At 37.0% G+C, this 20,086-nt stretch overlaps 1 pseudogene; it reads right to left on the bottom strand.

Annotated features, from left to right (window-relative positions):
- Nucleotides 1–718: 718 nt before the first annotated feature.
- Nucleotides 719–20,086, bottom strand: part of LOC107602532 (androglobin-like) — a 45,154-nt pseudogene continuing 25,786 nt past the window's right edge.

Here is a 20,086-nt window from a genome sequence, read left to right as displayed (position 1 = left end):
GGACATAACTAAAGTCTGTTAGCTTTGTTTTTTGTTGTTGTTGTTTTTTAAAGGAGGATTCCATTGATATGCAATGCTCAGATATCAATAGAAAATGTCAACACAGGAAAAAGAAATGTGCTCATCAAGTGATTAACACACATCTTAAACCACAGACACATATACTGTAGTAAAAGATGTCAAAATGGATGTCATCTACAGACAGTACCTAAAAGCTCCTGACCACCAACAGATAGCCTTGATACTGCAAAGATGTATGTTTAACATATTGGATTGATTTATATGTTTCTGTTGTAACACATATCTTGAAATATCTCAAATGATGGCTATTTAATTTAATTTCGTATGTAAAGTACGTAATAAATTGGCATTTAGAAATAAGTGTGAATGTAGGAACAATAATATTCCGGAACTACTCTTGCCGTGTATTCTGAGAAACAATATCCACCACTTATGAGACAGGCTGTCCTTCAGAGCTGCTCAAATCAATCCTGACAGTAACCATTTAAATAAAAAATCACAGAGGAAGACAACCTGACAGTGAAAGGTGACTCTGCATGCTAATCTTAAAAAACTGGATTTACTTGTTACAAAGGAAATCTTATTGCAATATATTTTTTAAAAGGACGAACAAAGCAATATTCTTAATAAAATGAAGAGCAATAGAGACAAAAGAGTGACTGACTATTTTACTTCTATGAAGTTTTGGGCGTTCAGATCACTTCCTCTTGCCCCCAATTTTACGTCCACTTGACTGGACCACAGTAGGGTTTTTCTCATCCTCAACCTGTTCGACTGTTTCCATAGGTGGATCTTCTATTTTCTTATGTGACTGCTCCTTTAGGATGTGGGAAGCCTGCAGCATCTTTTGCCGATATGAATCCATTGTGTCCTATAAGAGGAAAACAAGTTCTTTTTTTCTTTCAGCACCATAAATAAACAATATTTAATAAAATGACTGCACTACTATGGTACAAATACTAACAATAAAAAACTATTTTGTGTGGTGTAAACTGTAATTATAGTATCAACAAGTCACAAACCTGAAAGCCAATGTAAGTCTCCAACTGTCATTTCATCATTTTCTTACGTGCAATCTTTTCCTGTTTACGCTGTTCCAGAACATTGTCCCAGATCAGACGGAAACTGGAACTTCTCAGAGCGTTCCCTCCTCTAACACTTCATCCTTCAGACGAGGCTGCGGCAAAGACTTCCTTCAAACAAAAAGAGAGTTAAACAATGAGAGAAAGAGAAGAATATATACACTACCGTTCCAAACTTTGGGGTCTGTATTTAATTTTTTTTTTTTTTTCAGCAAGGAGGCATTAAATTAATAAAAAATACTTTGAAATACTTTGTATGTTGTATTTTGTTTGTTGTACATGGTTACATTTTTTTATTTCAAATAAATGCTCTTTTGATTCTATTCATCAAAGAGTCCTGGAAAAAAAGTATCACAGTTTCCACAAAATAATAAGCAGCACAACCGTTTTCAACATGGATAATAATAAGAATTGTTTTCTAAGCACCAAATCAGCATTAGAATGACATCAGAAGAATCATGTGACACTGGAGTAACAGCAGGAGTAATTAAACTGTGCCATCACAGGAAATAAGTACATGTGTGTATGTGTTGTACCTGATAAATGGTGTATAATCAATATCATTTTTGTCAGTGTTGTGCATGAACTCTCCACTCTGTTGGGACTGAGGTTGAGTGTCTACAAAATACAACATTAAAAATATCAGGCCGTGTACTAAACAAGCCCATATAAAACTGTATTAAACAATCTGACTGAATCTCAGCCGCGCCAGGCTCTTTTTTCTCTGCACGTTCTTGCAGCTCTGTGAGATAGCGCAGCTGGGTCTGGTAAGCCTTCAAACCAAACCAATCCGTTACACATGCAGGATTGTTTCAGCACACAGAGCAGATTTACTTTTACCTTTCCAGTTATGTGGTACCTTTGCTGCTCTGCCAGGCTCAGCTGCTTCCCAGGCCAGTTTCATGGCTCTGATCTCCTCTAGTTTCTCAGTGTCTTTCTTCACTTCTATACTTCCTGCCCCACTGTGGTCACTCACCACACGCAAGGTCCAGTGGGGCTTACTCACATCCAAACTCTGCACACACAAACAAACAAGCTGACATTTACACTACCATTCAAAAGTTTGGGGTCGGTAATTTTTTTAAAAAGTTTTTAAAAGAAGTTTCTTAAACACCATTTATTTGACCAAAAATACTGTAAAAACAGTAATGTAGTAAAATATCATTACAATTTAAAATAACATTTTTCTTTTTAAATATATTTTAAAATGTAATTTATTCCTCTTATGTCAAGCCTGAATTTTCAGCAGGCATTACTCTAGTCTTCAGTGTCACATGATCCTTCAGAAATCATTTTAATATGACATTTTGGTGCTCAAGAAACATTTCTTACTATTATCAATGCTGAAAACAGTTGCTTAATAATTTTGTGGAAACAATGATACATTTCTTTCAAGATTTTTTCATTCTTTCATAAATATAAGGTTCAAAAGAACAGCATTTATTTAAAATATAAAAAAATTTAACAGTATAACTGACTTTACTGTCACACTTAATCAATTTACTTGCTGAATCAAAAAATTAAAATTTCTTTACAAAAAAAAAACTGACCTCAAACTTTTGAACAGTAGTTTACTGTATGCTTACAACTCATCCTATTAAAATGTGCAAATATGAAGTCTCTTTCTGACAAAGAGAAACTGTATCAGAGCTTAACCTCAGAGACCTCAAATGTTTAAATTAAAACATATCTTAATCCATCCCAAAAAAAAACTGTGGGAGAGAAATTTGCACTTCTGTGAAGCACAATGAACAATTTTCATGAGAGAAGCTCTTTCTGCAAATGAATATGGAGGCGAATGTTAAACATATGGTGGGACTCGATACTGACATTAAAATATATCCACAGACACGTACATATACTGTACTGACTTGCTCTATATTGGAGCTTGACTTCGATGTTATTTTCTCTTTGTCCTTTTCTCGTTCTTTGGCCTTGTGGGTTGATTTGGGAGCAGATTTCTGTACCTCTTTGTTTTGTTGGTCTGCACTCACAGGTGTGGATGTGCCATCCAAAATATCCCCAAACACTGCCAATGAAAAATTGAGATCAAACAGACAAGAGGGGGGGAAATGCTGAGGTCTTCAATCAAAAGTGAGCCAAAATTATCTCTAAAAAATTACTAATAAAATGACTGTCATTTTGAATTCATGATTAATACATTTACTTAAATATTTAAGATTTATTTTTGTAAAATAAGGCATGTAATTTGTCAATATTTATATTAACAAGTAAGTTCATATTAATAAGTAAATGTAAGTAGTTTTAAAATAAGTACAAAATTAAGAGTTTATATTAAGTTAATTTATATTAACAAACAAGCCATTTCTAAGTTGGTAAAAAAAACTTTGCACTTGGCACTGCCTCAACAAGTGTCAAGCATTTTAAAAACAGTACTTATTTATAAAAATTAGAATGTAGTAACACAAAAATAATACTTCAAACTTTTCTATTTAAGTGTTTTATACATAGCCTCTTTAGAAATGTAAATGCAGATGTAAATCCTGCTAGGTGGCAGTGTTGCTCTATTTAAAAAAAATAAATAAAAATCTTTCACCTTCTTTAGTTATTCTATGTGTAAGGGTACATCCTACTGGACGGTTTATTTAGGGCACCCTCAGTATCCATAAGGACACCATTATAGAACCCTGATCACTGATTTAATATGAAGTCATACCGTACTCTCTGACAGCACAGTGTTACCAACATGTCACTTATTCTCAACTCACTCTCTGTATATCCCAACTCACTGAGAATATGAGACTGAACCAATATAACAGGAGTTATCGTGGGTGTCTGAGTGTGGACAGTCTATTGCTTGTTAACAATTATGCATTGATTAACTAAAAAATACAGTCATCAGCAGGGATTGAATCTGTACTTAATTTAAGAGAGCTTAAGAGAGGTTTTGCGTTTAAGATATGAACATTCATCAATTATATTATAATTAATATCAAATTTTTTTTTTTTACATATGTGAAAACAACAAAATCCTGCACAAATCACAGACACAGGGCACTGAAAGCAAGCATAGAGGTCATTCCAGTCAGAAGCCCAAAGGGCAGCCATACTGTATGCCTCCCATAAGTGCCTGATGAACATCAGGCAGAGTTCAGTGCACTGGGCCTTGTTCCCATGTGCATTTATTGATTGGTGTGTGTAGTAACTCTTCAGGGTGGCTATTGCTCCACTGAGAGCCACTCAACTGGGTTAATTCAATTCTCTTTCCTCCAGAAATACTTCCCAGGGCACCAGAGGCCAAGAGCCAACTTCATTCGACTTTCCATTGACCCATTTACACAAGCTTATTAGGAAATGAAATGAGAGGCACGTGTGGATTGTGACGCACACGCTTGCAAATGTACAGTGCGCACACGTGGATCTACACACACTCACAACAGTGATAAAAGCCCAATTCGAGGCATTTAACCACCTAGATTCATTTTAATTATGGATTCACAATCAAACAAAAAAGGAAAAACGCAAGGAATACATTTAATATCAAGGGATCATGAAGACAAAAGAATCTTAATATTATTACTGGAGCCAGGCCATCATGCAAATTAGTTTACTTTTTTATTTAAATTACTACCACTTCAGAATACACACACACATCCAAATAGACTAGCTCTCTCATTTCCTCTCCATCCATCTCAATCCTTTCCATTTCCATTTCTATGAGCTTCCTGCTTATTCATTTTTCCTCACTAAAATCAAGGTTGTTTTCAGCTCTTCCACTGAGCTGACCCACAGCAAATGACCTTATGTCACATATTCAAGGGCAAAGCAAATCCATTTCCCTGTTTACCACAAGCAGATGCATTTAGTAGGTTTCCATTATATTTTTGACAGCCAGCTCTTGGTTAATCAAAAGAAGCACAGGTTGGACGAGAGTCAGCCTAATCAGTATGCTTCAGACTGAATGGGAAAACATGAGCAGAGATTCAAATCACACACAGCCAGATGAGTCCGGGACAAGGTTTAAAAAAAAAAATCTATTATGAAGACAAAAACAAGCAGTGAAAAATGCTTTCATTAAAGATAAAAAAATTCAATTAAAAATAAATAAATAAAAACAAATAAACACAAGCGCTTTCGATTATTAATATTAAAACTAAATAGAATGACAGACTAAATTACTTTAAATTTTTTTGAATTAATTTTTCCAAGCCTGGCTTCTACTACTGAAAAATAACAAAAAACAAACAAGACTTTAGAATCTTGTTTAGCTGATACAAACAACCTCAAAAACATGTGAGATTTGATGGCATGAACTTCACAAACTTCAGCAGGCAGTTGTTCGCTAAACTGGATCTGAATCATCAGGGCTGGATCAACCAGCAAAGGCACATTTCACTGTCAAAAAGTACTGCAGTATGCATTTATTGTATTGATGTGTACAATTACATGTACTGATGTGCTTTGGCAAAAAGTGATTGAGTCAATTTTTTTATTGTAATTTGGTATTATTTCATGAAGCATTCTTATAAAGTGTCTGTCACATCTGTCATTGGTGCAATTTGTGTAGCTGTTATAATCAATGAAAACTAAATACAAATGCAAAAAGTTGTCACTAAAATAGAAACAAAATGTTTCTATGCACCAATATATAAAATGAGAACATAATTATAACTTATTTTATTTCATCAATGAAGCACAGACTATCCGTTCAATATACTGCATTATTCAATTAGCATCTTCTGTATGATTGACCGTACCTCTCATTTCATTGCAGCCTATTTCTCTGAGTTTCTGGATGAAGCAGGACAGAGATTAATCTAAAGACCAGCTCTCCTGTAACACCTCCGCCTGTATATAATACTTAGGAAACTAAAGACACACACACACACACACAATCAGAAAAGGTCCGAAAAAAATATTCAGTGCATGAACAAAAGTACACGTCAAATATAAAACACATACAAACATTGTAACTGATTTCAATATATAAACACAACCAGAAAAAAATATGTACTTTTTCTTAGACCTTTGCAACTAGAAGTTCAGAATACTATCACACACACACACACATACTAAAGTGACAGCAGAAGCTGTCTGTGGTGATAGGTACCAGTGTGTCTGGTCGCCGTGATTTTGCCAAGTAAGGCATGTTCCTGGATCAACATCTTTTGTTGATCCTGGATCAACATAACTGTTCAAAAATATAGACTTAACCCAGTCCCTACCCCTAAACCTAACCCTACCCATAATTTATTCCTAAAAACAGTGTGAAATGATAGCTGATTGATAGCTGACAAGGATGTTGATCCAGGAACATGTTGTACTTGGTGAAATCACGGTCACCCAGTGTGTCTGTAGGGTGCTGGTCACTCCCTTCCTTTCCTCCGCCTCCTCCTGCCACTCTCTCTTCTGCTGTAAGGCTGCCCTGATCCTGCCTCGCCCCCGACTGGGCCACAGAACCGGCTGCAACCAATACACACACACACACACAAATGAACTCCCTATAAATACACTCTAGAGCTGGCAGAGTCAGGCTGTAGCTAAGTAACTGAGACAGTGACTTTATAAAGTGAATATGTGTTAAGACAAAATGTGGAGTGGGTGGACAAGAGCACTTGGACTAAAGGAAAAGAAAGGAGTACAAACTATACAGTAGTTTCTGTGAGTCTACAGGAACATCACAGTCTGTGGGTGACAGACTGTATCTATGATTTATTCAAGTGTCGAAATATGTGCATATGTGAATGTGTCTGTTTAAAAATGCCTACATATCTACAGTTGCCCCAAAATTATTTGGACACTTAAAGCATACTGGTTTGACAACCAGGAAGTGTACAAATATTTTTCTTAATTTTATCTATGAATTATAAATAATTTTATGTTTAATTTAATCTATAATTAATTACTGTTTATATCACTTTCTGTATCATTTTTAATCTAAAAAAATTATACAGACATTCATATAATTTTTAAGTGTTTACTAAATTTTCCAGTTACTTTTTGGCTATTATATATACTATATATACACTATCCTTCAAAGGTTTGATTGTTTATTTGAAAGAAATACTTTTATTCAGCAAGGATGATCAAAAGTGGCAGTAAAAACATTTAATTTGACAAAAATTAGCATCTTTTGCAGCATCTGCAGAGATAACACTGTACCCATATATATACAGTGTGTACGGAAAGTATTCAGACCCCCTTAAATGTTTCACTCTTTGTTATATTGCAGCCATTTGCTAAAATCATTTAAGTTAATTTTTTTCCTTTCCGTACCCACTGTATATATATATATATATATATATATATATATATATGTGTGTGTGTGTGTGTGTCTGTGTACAAACCATTGCTGGCTAAGAAGGAGCAGACTGGAATGATGACATGCCCTTTGCCCTGACTGCTGGCGACCTCTTTCTCGAGGTCTAGGATGCTGAGTTTAAAGTAGACATCAGATTTTGAAGTCTGAAACTGCACAGTAGCACTGTGATCACTGGAGACTTTTACCACATGCCTGGCAGGAAAAACACACAAAGTTTAGATCAGTCTTGATGCAACAACTGACTGTCCAAAATCTCTCTTTCACTGTAATGGTGTGCAAAGCTAAAACCTAAATAGTAACTTGGAGCTCTGCAGTGCTTACAAAATAACTTCAACATAATATATACATATTAGCTATTACGCTTTATGTGTGTGCTAACCAGCAGATGATGCTCTTTTGATTAGGGATGTAGTAACATTTGAACTCTTTTACAGAAAAGTTATTGCTTGGTGTTTCTCTGGCCAGCTGTGGCAGGGGTTCTCGGCAGCCAATTAGACGCATTCGCCATTTTCCTCCAATCACAGGCATGTCTCCGGTATGTGCCTCAGCAACAAACGTATAACCACCCTATGGAGGGTGAAACAGAAGACATACAATATAAAAAGTGAATGTATAAGTTTAAAAAAAGAAAAAGAAAAAACATGGAGAGGAGTTGTCCCGTTGACAGAGACAACCCTTATTTGGGGCTCGAAAACCCTCCAATGTGGCTGAATTAAAACAATTCTGCAAAGAAGAGTGGGCCAAAATTCCTCCACAGCGATGTGAAAGACTCATTGCCAGTTATCGCAAACACTTGATTGCAGTTGTTGCTGCAAAGCGTGGCACAGTTATTAGATTTAGGGGGCAATTACTTTTTCACGTAGGGCCAGGCAGGTTTGGACAGCTTTTTTCCCTTAATAAATGAAATCATCATTTAAAAACTGCATTTTGTATTTACTTGCATTATCTTTGTGTAATATTAAAATTAGTTTGATGATCTGAATCTTTTAAGTGTGACAAATATGCAAAAAATTAAAAAAAAAAAACAGGAAGGGGGCAAAAATCTTTTCACAGCACCGTATATGGCTCCACCCTGTTAAATCTCCTCTAAAGTGTCATTATTGATGACATGCACAATACATACAGGAAGAGGGCAGAAGATCTTAGGAACAAGCAGCATGTTTTTAGGAACATGAAACACCTACCAGGAAATACGCTTAAACAAGTATTCAATGCATTTTATTAATAAACGTTTTTTTTTGTAAACTATTGTTTTGCTGTAAGTGTAAAATGAGTGTTCCTGACCTGAAGATCAGAATCCAGGAGTTTGCTACCTCTGGTATGGGCACTGAATAGTAAGTGAACGTTATTCTGTTGCACTCATCCTCTCCACAGGGGTACAGCTCTGCTATTCCTTCACCATTAGCAACCATGTGTCTACCAGAAACGCATACTTAGTACTGCAAAAAGATTCAAGCGGACAAAAACCCACCTATGACACCCAGATTGTCAAGAGTCGACTAGGTTAGGCTACAAGCGCTGGGAGAAGATACCACCCACCCACTGAGCCCAGACACATGCCACATTCACCCCCCAGGCCAGAGGTCACTCTCTACAGACCCTCCCGCCCGCATCTAAAACCAGGCACACAGGCAGTAAACAGCAGATGGTACCACCGAGAGACACAATGGAGGAGAGAAATGATTCTTCAAATTGAGTAATTCACCTCAGTAAAGATACGGGCATGTTTCTCTAGATCTGATTCCACGGGAGCCCACATCTGCTGCAGAGTTTTAGCGACGCTCAAATTTTCCTTGGTGCCTAAGAACACACGAACAAACACGAGCACACAGTAATAAGCACTCATAAAAACCCACAACGTTCACCTTGGAGCTGTGAAACTGGATTGGATAACATGGTTAGATTTGGCCCAGTTTCAGATTAAAAGATGATGCAGAAAAGCCTCTGTGACAGATAAATGAACTCAACACAACTCAATCCCTCTGCTTCTATAATGTCAATCATTTTACCAGCCAGGTCTGGTTTTGTTCATTGAAATATTCTTCTCTCCTCTCACATAAAATTATATTTATTATATCTGCCCATCTACTGCCAAATGAGAGCTAGAAAGAAGAATGCCCCTAAAATGAAATAAATTTTGCACTGCCAGGTAGGAGACAAACCGTTCTGAGGCTCATTTGTGAATGGAAGTCATAATGACAGAAACTCTTATGGAGAACGATATAGAGAATATCATCAGCCAAGGTGAGAACACAGTGTCACCTTGTACCAGCTTGCTGTGAAGATAAAGCATATATATATATATATATAATTTTTTTATGTTTTGTAGTATTTTAATGTGCTTTTGTCTTTTTTCTTTTTGGCATTTCATATATTTATAGTAATTTTAGTACTTCGAAACAAAACACAACACAAAATAGTGCTCTGCATTTGCCCATCCAAAGTGCACACACACAGCAGTGAACACACACAGCAGTGAACACACACAAACCGTGAACACACACCCGGAGCAGTGGGCAGCCATTTCTTTGCTGCGGCGCCCGGGGAGCAGTTGGGGGTTCGGTGCCTTGCTCAAGGGCACCTCAGTCGTGGTATTGAAGGTGGGAGAGAGCGCTGTTCATTCACTCCCCCCACCTACAATCCCTGCCAGTATGAGACTCGAACCCACAATCTTTGGGTTATGAGTCCGACTCTCTAACCATTAGGCCACGACTTCCCCATGAGCTAAATGAGCTAAAGATTAAGAATAAAAGATAAGAACTGAAGCTAGTTTTGGTTCATGCACAACCAGATCATAATATTAAAAATGTGGAATAAATTCATAGTTAAAATGGAAAATCTTTTAAATCGCACCGGTTGACAATTTGCTCCAAACACACAATCAGCAACGGTCTTTTTTTTTTTCATCCAATCTCTGTTCTGGAAATGCACACAAATTGCATTGCAATAATTGCACTGTTAGTAATGCTTGAAATACTGGACGAAAATTCTAAATATTAAAATAGGGGTGGGGGTTTATATGAATGTCAGTGGGGGTTTTATATGAATGAATGAACAAAGTCAGACCATTCTGTTTTGGCCTTAAATCTTGAAATTACACAATCTAATAAAAAAAACTGCTCATGCTATATGTATGTAGCATCTTTAGTTGTCTCTAATTTTAAATGGCTACAAATATTAATATTTAAGTCCAGTTCAGCCTGTTATAGAGCAAGGAAACATTTAGTTCCTGTATTCCTTTATTCATTCTTGTCTCTTGCTTAAACAATAAAAAAAAATTGCAACTGGTCTCAGAATCAGCCATTTTGCTTGTAAAAAAAAAAAAAAAAGTCAGAATCAGCCGTGGAAAATCATGATTCATCCATCCGCACTTTCAAAGTCTATTGAATAGAGTCCTGTTCATCTGTGTGTGACTGCTGGATATACACTGTAATTTTCACACAATAAATGAGTTGTTTGAGGTAAAAAGAGCTTGATGAGCAATACTAGGATCTTTAGAGACTGCTTGTGTGTTTTGGCTCTTTGAGCTTCCCGGATGCTATTGCTTCCTGAAATATTCATTATCTTGCTTCCTCTCATACTTTCCTGTCATCCTTTCCAATACTGCTGTATCTTTCTTTCTTTCTTTCTTTCTCAATTTCCCTCGGCCACTTTCCCTGACACTCATGTTGTCAGGCTGGGGATGGAGTGATGCTTGGAGGTATGGAGCCAGATGGAGAGAGAGAGAGCTGGAGAGGTGTGTTATTCTCTCTGCTGTCATACTCGCTTAGAATGACTGGCAGCGTCATTGATAAATATGAGCTCCAGGGCCTTGCAACTTTCTCTCTCTCACACACATAAAAACCCACAGAACAGATGTCAGACATAACTGACCACTAGAGAATGGGTATGAATCAGATCGCAAAGACAACTGGCGTAAATTCTTGAATTCACAGTCTCTACTCTTCCATTTACACCAGGTATCATTATATCTATTTCAGGTAAAGCTGGACTTTACCTGGTCTTGCTGCAGTGAGGATCTCTCTGATTAGGTATACTTTCCAACCTGCCTGCAACACTGTGGCTGCCTGTATTCATTGTCTGTGGCCTGCCTGTCATTCCAGCGCTCTGGAGTGTCATCTTTTATAGGGAGAAAAAACACATGAGTACATTAAGTCAGGATGAGACACATGTTATAATAGGTGTAATAGAGACTCCGTTAGCCCCACATTCACCTGATCGTGCATCCGAAACTTTATCATTGCTGCCATGTGACGATGGGTCTCCTGTCAAAGTCTGTACTGCAAACAGCTCCTCAGTGGTCAGTTTCCGCCCCAGAGCAGAGCAAAACATATGATACACAGCCTCATTGAACACCTGTATGAGACAAAAATAATAGATAGTAATAATAGTATTTCAGTGGCTGTTAAAATTCAAAAGGAAATGCAAAATAGTTAATTCATATACAACGTTTTGGTTTACACAGTGGTCTGACAGAGGGTGCAAGACGCCATCCCATAGCACCAGCCCTGTGTATAACCCACCCTTTGTTGCTGTATGCCTACGCCATGGGTCTTCTCGAATTCTTTGGTGGTTGATGGTAGTTTCTCTGGATCTGAGAAGCAGCTAATCACTTGACCCAGGGCTTTCATGATCATTACAGCCTGTTCACAAAACCTCAGACTCTCCTAGACAAAGGCAGAAAAGAAACATGAAGCGCAACAACTGTTTGTTTGTTTGTTTTTTTGCATTAAGCCAATGACACCCTGAAGTTTGTGGGCAGAGGAATTATCATCTGGTTGCCGCTATATAGAAAAGGTGCTACTGATACATTTACAATTAATTGACTAGTCGATGCAACTTAGAGTGTATGTGTGTGTTAATTTATGCATGCCTTGTCAAGGTGTGACATAACAGTCTCCTCATCACCAAACACGAAAGAAAACATGCTGAAGAGATGTAGGTGGACGGCCAATGAAGCACTTGTGTGCACATGAAGAACATGATGCCTAATGAGAAAAAAAAGTGATGATTAGAAATATCAGAGTGTGAAATTTTTTAAATAGTTGTTGCTCTGTAGTGTTACATTGTAAAACTGAATACAGTAAGTTGATCTAACTTTAATCGAATTTAATCGCTGGATCTATATGAACTATCCATATCTATTTTTACAGTCATGCCTTCACAATTATAACCAGGAGTAAATGCTAATGCTATTGGAATCATATATCTAGCATGTGATCATCATATGGCTAAGAGTGAAGCACATATGGCCTATTAAGACTGAGGTAGCAAAGAAGCTTCTCAGGTTAGGATTTGGCAGAATACTCCTAATTCACAACTTCAAATTAGAAGACTGATTTGCAAGATCATGCACTGTTACTAGTGAGGAGGTAGGGATTTCATACATATACAGCAGGTTGCAGTCAGCAAAATCTCCTTTGCTTATAAAAGCTATTATTACAATTTCAACTGAAGTTGCTCGTACGCCTTTTAAGCACGCTCATAAACCCCCATAGAACTGGGCCGGCTCTGCAATAACATATTCGCTTTACATAATTAATTTGTCGATAGAATTCTCATCACTGAGGTATGAGGTGAGGTGGAGAGAGTATGAACAGTATGAGGTAGAGACAGAGGAAGAGAGATAGCCTTTTGGTAAAATCTCTGATTTTTTTTTTTTTTTTTTTTCTGAATGTATGATCGTCAAAAACAATTCAGATGTGCCTACACTTGGCCCTCCTCTTCCCTCCGTGTGACTTCTGAATGTATGCTTCCAGCTTTTAGGCCACTATGCTGCTAGAAATAGCAGACTGGGTCATATCTCTCTCTCTTTCTGTATCTCAATCCATCTTCTTATCTCTCTCCTCTGTTCTGAGCTCCTAAGTGAGAACGCAATACATTACATGAACCTTGGTAGTAATGGCGAGAGCTTTTTGTTGAATTTGAACTACTGCAACAGTTGAACTACTGCAACAGTCACAGAGTCGACTGAAAACACTTCTGTTTTTCAATTTCCTAATTTAAATATATATTATGTATATATAATATATTACATAATATATTATCAATATATTAAGATTGAAAAACATATTAACATGACTCACTGCATGATTTGAAAATGCTCCAAATAGCACCTTGAGCTCCAACTGGTACAAGAACCTCTGACATATTTTATACAGATGGAAATGAGGCTGTATTTGCAATGGCAAAGGTCCTAGATCACATGCCATTTTGACAAATCACAACTTCCAAAGATGTTTATGGAGTTTTTGTCTACTGAAAGTCTTTTGGAAAATGTTTCATCAGCTGAACAATTTGCATGTTGTTAAACAATAGTACAGTCCAATGAACACACTGTACTTCCATTCCTCACAACCTCATTTGCATTGCTGTCAAAAATTAAATATGGTGCTACCTTTACTAAGGTCTATTTGATCATATAGTGACCTAAAATAGTGCAGTAACTTAAATCATTTATTTATTTGATTTTACATCAACACATTTTTTTAACTTAAACTAAACTAAAAACTATAACTTCCTCTAATTTTGAATCATTGATTTTAGTTTTTTAGACATGTGAAGAATACTTACAATTACAAAAGATGTGTTCTCTCTCTCTCTCGCTCTCTCTTAAAGTAATGAATACTTTTTTCAGCAAGGATGCATTCATTTGATCAAAAGTAACAGTAAAGATATTTATTTAATATTTTATTTCTATTTCAAATAAATGTTCTGCTTGTAAACTTTATATTGTGAAAAAAAGTACCATAGTTTACGCAAACAAAAATGAGCACAGCAGCTTTCAACATGGATAATAATAAGAAATTTTACTTGAGCTCCAAATCAACATATTAGAATGATTTCTGAAGGATCACTGGAAACTAGCATAATGGCTGCTGAAGATTCTGCAATTATAATTCAGCAAAATATATTCATCAAATACAGTTACCCAGGAGGAAGCGAAAGCAACACAGCTTTACTAGCAGTAGTTTGAATATGCACCACAGGGAGTTCAGAGATGATGCTGTTCCACAAAAAAGGCTTAGCTGTTAGAGAACCAGGCCTGGCTGATGACTCCTTTTCTGAACACAAAACAGACACACACTTTAGACCAGATCCTTGTTGTTGTGAACAGACAATCTGAGTGTGTATAGTATGTCTATGTGTCCTTACTCTCTTCCATACTTTCTCCCCAGTGCACCAAAGCTGAGAAACCAATTACAATTTCTGTGGGTAACAGACTCTACAAACAGGAAGTGAGTACCTTTCCCATCTGCAGACTGAGAGAAGCAAGAACAGTGGACAGAATGGGACAGCATGAGCACATATGGCATTAATGCATTTCGGGTTTTTTTGTATCTCAGAAGACAATAGAACACACACACACACACACACACACACACACACACCATTACATAAACTCACACTCACAGTAATTACCAAATATTAAATCAAACCACATGTTCTCAGGGGATAAGGTTTGAAAAAAGTCCAGCTCACCAGCATTACAGCAAAATGGGGAGAGAAGAACATGGTTATCAAAAACCTCCCATTGTGTGTGTGTGTGTGTGTGTGTGTGTGTGTGTACAAATCCAGTCAAATCAAAATCAGGTTGTCTAGCAGGAGCGGACACAGAGTGGGTGGAGGCCACAGCATTGGACAATGCAGCAGCAGACAGTCCAGAGGATATTGAGTTCTAATAGAGAATTAAGTCACTTTCATGTTCTTTCCTAATACAACACATCCCTCCCACCACAGATACCATAATTATACCAAGCACTATTACAAACGCCACAACAACAGGTTTAGTTGATTTTTGTATTAGGTGTTTTTATGATAATGTATTCTGAATGTCATAGATACAGTCAGCAAGGGGGCCCAGCCCACCCATAGAGGAAAACAAATTACAGTTACCATAGCTACGGGCTCATGGGGAAAATTCAGAGTAATAGGGAAGTATGCATTAGATTTAGATTTTTTTATTTGTTCATTAAGTAAACTGTTTGTGTGTGGTTGTGGCACTTTAAATTAAATTAGCCAGTCAATTGAAAAAAGCTCAAATAATAATTCTGGTTATCCCTAAATCTCGCCTTATGGCATGTTGCTTACTGTATCCATCTACAGAGGTTTATATTAGCATTCAAAATGTTAGTTTTTTTCAGCAAGGGCAAATTAAATCAATCAAAAGTGATAGTAAAGACATTTATAATGGCAAAAGATTTCTATTTCAAATAAATATTGTTCTTTTGAAGTTTCTATTCATTGGTGAATTCTGAAAAAAGTGCATCACATATATTAAGCAGCATAATTGTTACTGTAATAAGAAATGCTTCTTGGGCACAAAATATGTATATTAGAATGATTTCTGAAAGATCATGTGATACTGAAGACAGGAGTAATGGCTGCTGAAAATTCTGCTTTGCCATCATAGGAATAAATACATGTTATGATTTATTAAAATGGAAAATAGTCATTTAAATGATAATAATATTTCACAACATTACTGTGATTACTGCTTTGTTATTGCTACTCTAATGATGTAATTATAATCACATCCCAAATGTAAAAACAAAAAGAATGAAGTATACATTAGTAAAAATATTACTCTGCAGGCACATATAATATTAAGTTTGTCTTTTCCTTCAAAACCCTACCTTAAAGTGTGATGTCTTACACTGATGTGCATAACTGGCTTGTGAAAAATCAGCAACGTCCTGCAAAACACATGATTATTAGCATATTGTAGCCTGCAGCTTAATAGGAATTTTAAAACATGAGGCGTTAATGTGACAAAATAGCAAAGGATTTGCATAATATGGCTTACACCAGTGGTTCTCAATTCCAGTCCTCGCTTACCACCACTCTGCATATTTTGCATGTCGCTCTTAACACACCTGATTCAGATAACCAGCTTGTTAGAAAATAACTGTGTTCCGATTGACATGGTCCCTACACAGTGTTCATTGCTCCCTACTCCCTGAGTATGGGAAATCTGTTGAAATTTACTTCAGTTCGGAACATTCATTAACGGATTTGCACTACGCCACGGCCTGCAGTGTCTCAACACACACAGACGAAACTTCCTAGAGAAGTGTGAAGTGTGACAAAAATTGTATACAATAGTCTGTTTCAAAACAAGTAAGCAATGAAATACTGGTAGGAATACACATTAGCGACCTTACCTTTTTCAATGCTGAAATAGTAAGGCTGTATTACAATATCAAGTAATAAAGGCCTGAAGTGATATGTAAATTTCTAAAGAAATGTTAGAAATGAGATTCTCTAAATAAACAGAGAAATATGGGTACTACAGATAAAATAAAAAAAAAGCGGTAACACTTTACAATAAGGTTCCATTAGTTAATGTTAGTTAATGTATTAACTAACATGAACGAGCCATGAACAGTACATGTATTACAGTATTTATTACAGTATTTGTTAATGTCAGTTAATTAAATTACACGTTCATTGTTAGTTCATGTTAATTCACAGTGCTTTAACTAATGTTAACAAGCACAACGTTTGATTTTTTAATAATGCATCAATAAATGTTGAAGTTAAAATTAACTATGATTAAAAAATGCTGTAGAAGTATTATTCATTCTTAGTTCATGTTAACTAAAGTAGTTAACTAATGAACCTTATTGTAAAGCGTTACCATAAAAGCTATTTAATGTCTTTTTCTTTTTACAGCTCTTTCAAATATCTATGGAAATAAATCAAGAAAATTTTCTGTAATATAACATCTTACTGACAATCTTACATTTTTAGCATTGTATAGCAATTTGTCATTATAAAGACCTAATAATGGGACTTAGATGCATGCTGTTGGGGAAGCTACTCAAAATTTAAAGTCGTGATGAAACGGAAGTATTGCGTATTGTATTGCGACATGCGTCCACGTGAAACGGATTATTGAAAAGAAAAAAAAGTAGAGAAGGACGTGCTTCTATGCATTGTTGTTGAATGGATAGGGGCAGACTTACAACTTATGCATGGATGATTTTTCCACAATAAGATAAACAACATGCATTTAGAAAATAGTGAATTTTTAATTTCATGACGACTGTAAAAATGCTAAACTTCATGCAAGCAACTACTTTGAGAATAAAAATTAAACATTTTAAACCAGCATAAAATAGTTTTCTAGGATAGATTAGCTTTCTAAGCTGACAGGGACTTCTGTGCAGGGAATCAAATGAATCAGTTAATCTTTTTTTTTTTAAGTGGTTCATTTGTGTTTCATCTGTGCACATATGTTTATTGTCCCAGCAATGAAGCAACAATAGTGTTTTGCTGCTGCAGCTTATTAGAAAAGCAGTTTGTTACTTATTTTAAAAAAAACAGACAAACTAATGTTACGCTACTGAAAAATGTGGTTAAGTTAGCAATAACTCTCAAGCATTGCAAATGAGTCATAAAAAAAAAGACTTTTCATGAAGATACCATGATTAACTCAGTGGTACCAATCAGTAAAGTTCATTTAGCCAATCAGGCACTGTATTGAATTTATAAATGCTCTTTTATTGGTGTCACTCAATTCATTATGCCAATACTGTTATATATTGTAGCTTAAAGTCATTACACTCAGCGTGCTGTCCTGACATATTAGACCATGATAATATAGATGCTATAGCAAAGCCATTCACTCCATTTACTTATCCACAAGTGTTACTAAGCAACACACTGGGCTCTCTGGGAAAGCACATAATTGGCCTGTGGTGATGAGGGGTGAGCACATGATCATGATCACAGAGATAGAGATGATGCCATGTGTCTATGTGTGTGTGCATCTATATTTGTGCTGATGAAAAGCAGATGGATTGGATGGAGGAAGAGAGGGATAAACGAGAAAGTGCAATTGTGAAGGCAGCCAGCTATCATATCATTACAGCAGCTATTAGCCTCACTGCTCTGATGGCTAAACAATGACTTGAGGGAGATAAGTGAGGCGAATTATCATCTGCCTTTACAAATTCATTATTTTCACTTCACTTTCATTGTATTGCACATTGTTACGGAAGCACTCGATTGCAAATGAGTAATGCTTTCCCAATCTTCCAACTGAAAAAAGATTGTAAATGATGGCATGGATTATCTGAATAAAATTATTTAGCTTGAGGTGTTTCCAGGTAAGCTTTCAACCTCAAAATTATTGCTAACTGCGATAGAAAAAAAAATCAGAAATCAGGAAATCAGAATCAGCTTTATTCGCCAAGTGTGCGCAATCACACAAGGAATTTGTTGTGTTTTTTAAGAAGCTGATTTATGTACAGATTTGTGCATTATTTACTCTATATATACAGCTGTATATAAAATATGCATTTGTATTTACATAGTACTTGAGAGAGAGGCAATAATTAGAGAAGGAGAATGAATTACAGGCATGATTTACAGAACACAGGTAATAATTCTAATAATTTTTATGCCTAGATGTTCTAGTGCATAGAGATCTGTAGCATCTGCCTGAGGGGAGAAGTACAAACAGGTTGTGTCCGGGGTGAGAGGGGTCTTTGATGATGTTACCTGCCCGTTTCTTCACTCTGGAGTTGTACAAGTCCTGAAGATTGGGCAGGTGGACTCCAATGATCCTTTCTGCTGTCCTAACAGTCCACTGTAGTCTTCTTATATCTGATTTGCTGGCTGACCCAAACTAGACAGCTATAGAGAAGCACAGAACCGACTCAATAACAGCTGAGTAAAACTGTGTCATATGTGCCTGTGGCAGGCTGGACTTTTTCTGTTTTGGAAGGCAGGACAACCTTTGATGATGGAGTCAATGTGAGTGTCCCACTGTCCTGTGAGATGGTGGTTCCCAGGAATCTGAATGACTCCACTGCAGCGAGAGTGCTGATGACTGTAGTGTCATCTGCAAACTTCAGGAGTTTGACAGAGGGGTCTTCAGAGGTGCAGTCATTTGTGCAGAGAGAGAAAAGCAGTGGGGAGAGAACCCAGCCCTGAGGAGCTCCAGTACTGATGGTGCGGGTGTTGGATGTGAGTTTTCCCATCCTCACTAGCTGCTGCCTGTCTGTCAGGAAGCTGGTGATCCACTGACAGATGGAGGAGGGTACAGAGAGCTGAGTCAGTTTATACTGAAGGCTGTCCGGGATGATGGTGTTGAAAGCGGAGCTGAAGTCCACAAACAAGATCCTTGCATAAGTCCCTGGTTTGTGCAAATGTTGCAGGATGTAGTGCAGTCCCATATTGACTGCATCATCCACAGACCTGTTTGCTCGGTAAGCAAACTGCAGGTGGTCCAGCAAGGGTCTAGTAATGTCCTTCAGGTGGGCCAACACCAGTCTCTCAAATGACTTCACCACCACAGACGTTAAAGCAACAGGTCTGTAGTCATTAAGTCCTATGATTTTCGGTTTCTTGGGTACAGGGATGATGGTGGAGCGTTTGAAGCAGGAGGGGACTTCACACAGCTCCAGTGATCTGTTGAAGATCAATGTGAAGATGGATGATAGCTGGACAGCACAGGCTTTGAGGCAGGCTGGAGAGACACCGTCTGGGCCTTTGGCTTTCCTTATCTTCTGTCTCCTGAAGACTTTGCTTACATCATCTTCACAGATCTTGATTACAGGTTGAGAAACAGTAGGGGGGAGGGAGGGGGAGGACATTGATGGCTGTGCTGTGAGACGGTCGGAGTGGGTGAGGGGTGTCAGACCAGTCTTTTCAAACCTGCAGTAAAACTCGTTCAGGTCTTCAGCCAGTT

The sequence above is a fragment of the Sinocyclocheilus grahami genome, unplaced genomic scaffold (assembly GCF_001515645.1).
Source record: "Sinocyclocheilus grahami isolate Dianchi unplaced genomic scaffold, SAMN03320097.WGS_v1.1 scaffold15.1, whole genome shotgun sequence".
Taxonomy (NCBI): domain Eukaryota; kingdom Metazoa; phylum Chordata; class Actinopteri; order Cypriniformes; family Cyprinidae; genus Sinocyclocheilus; species Sinocyclocheilus grahami.
This window is presented reverse-complemented; position numbering and strand designations above follow the sequence as displayed.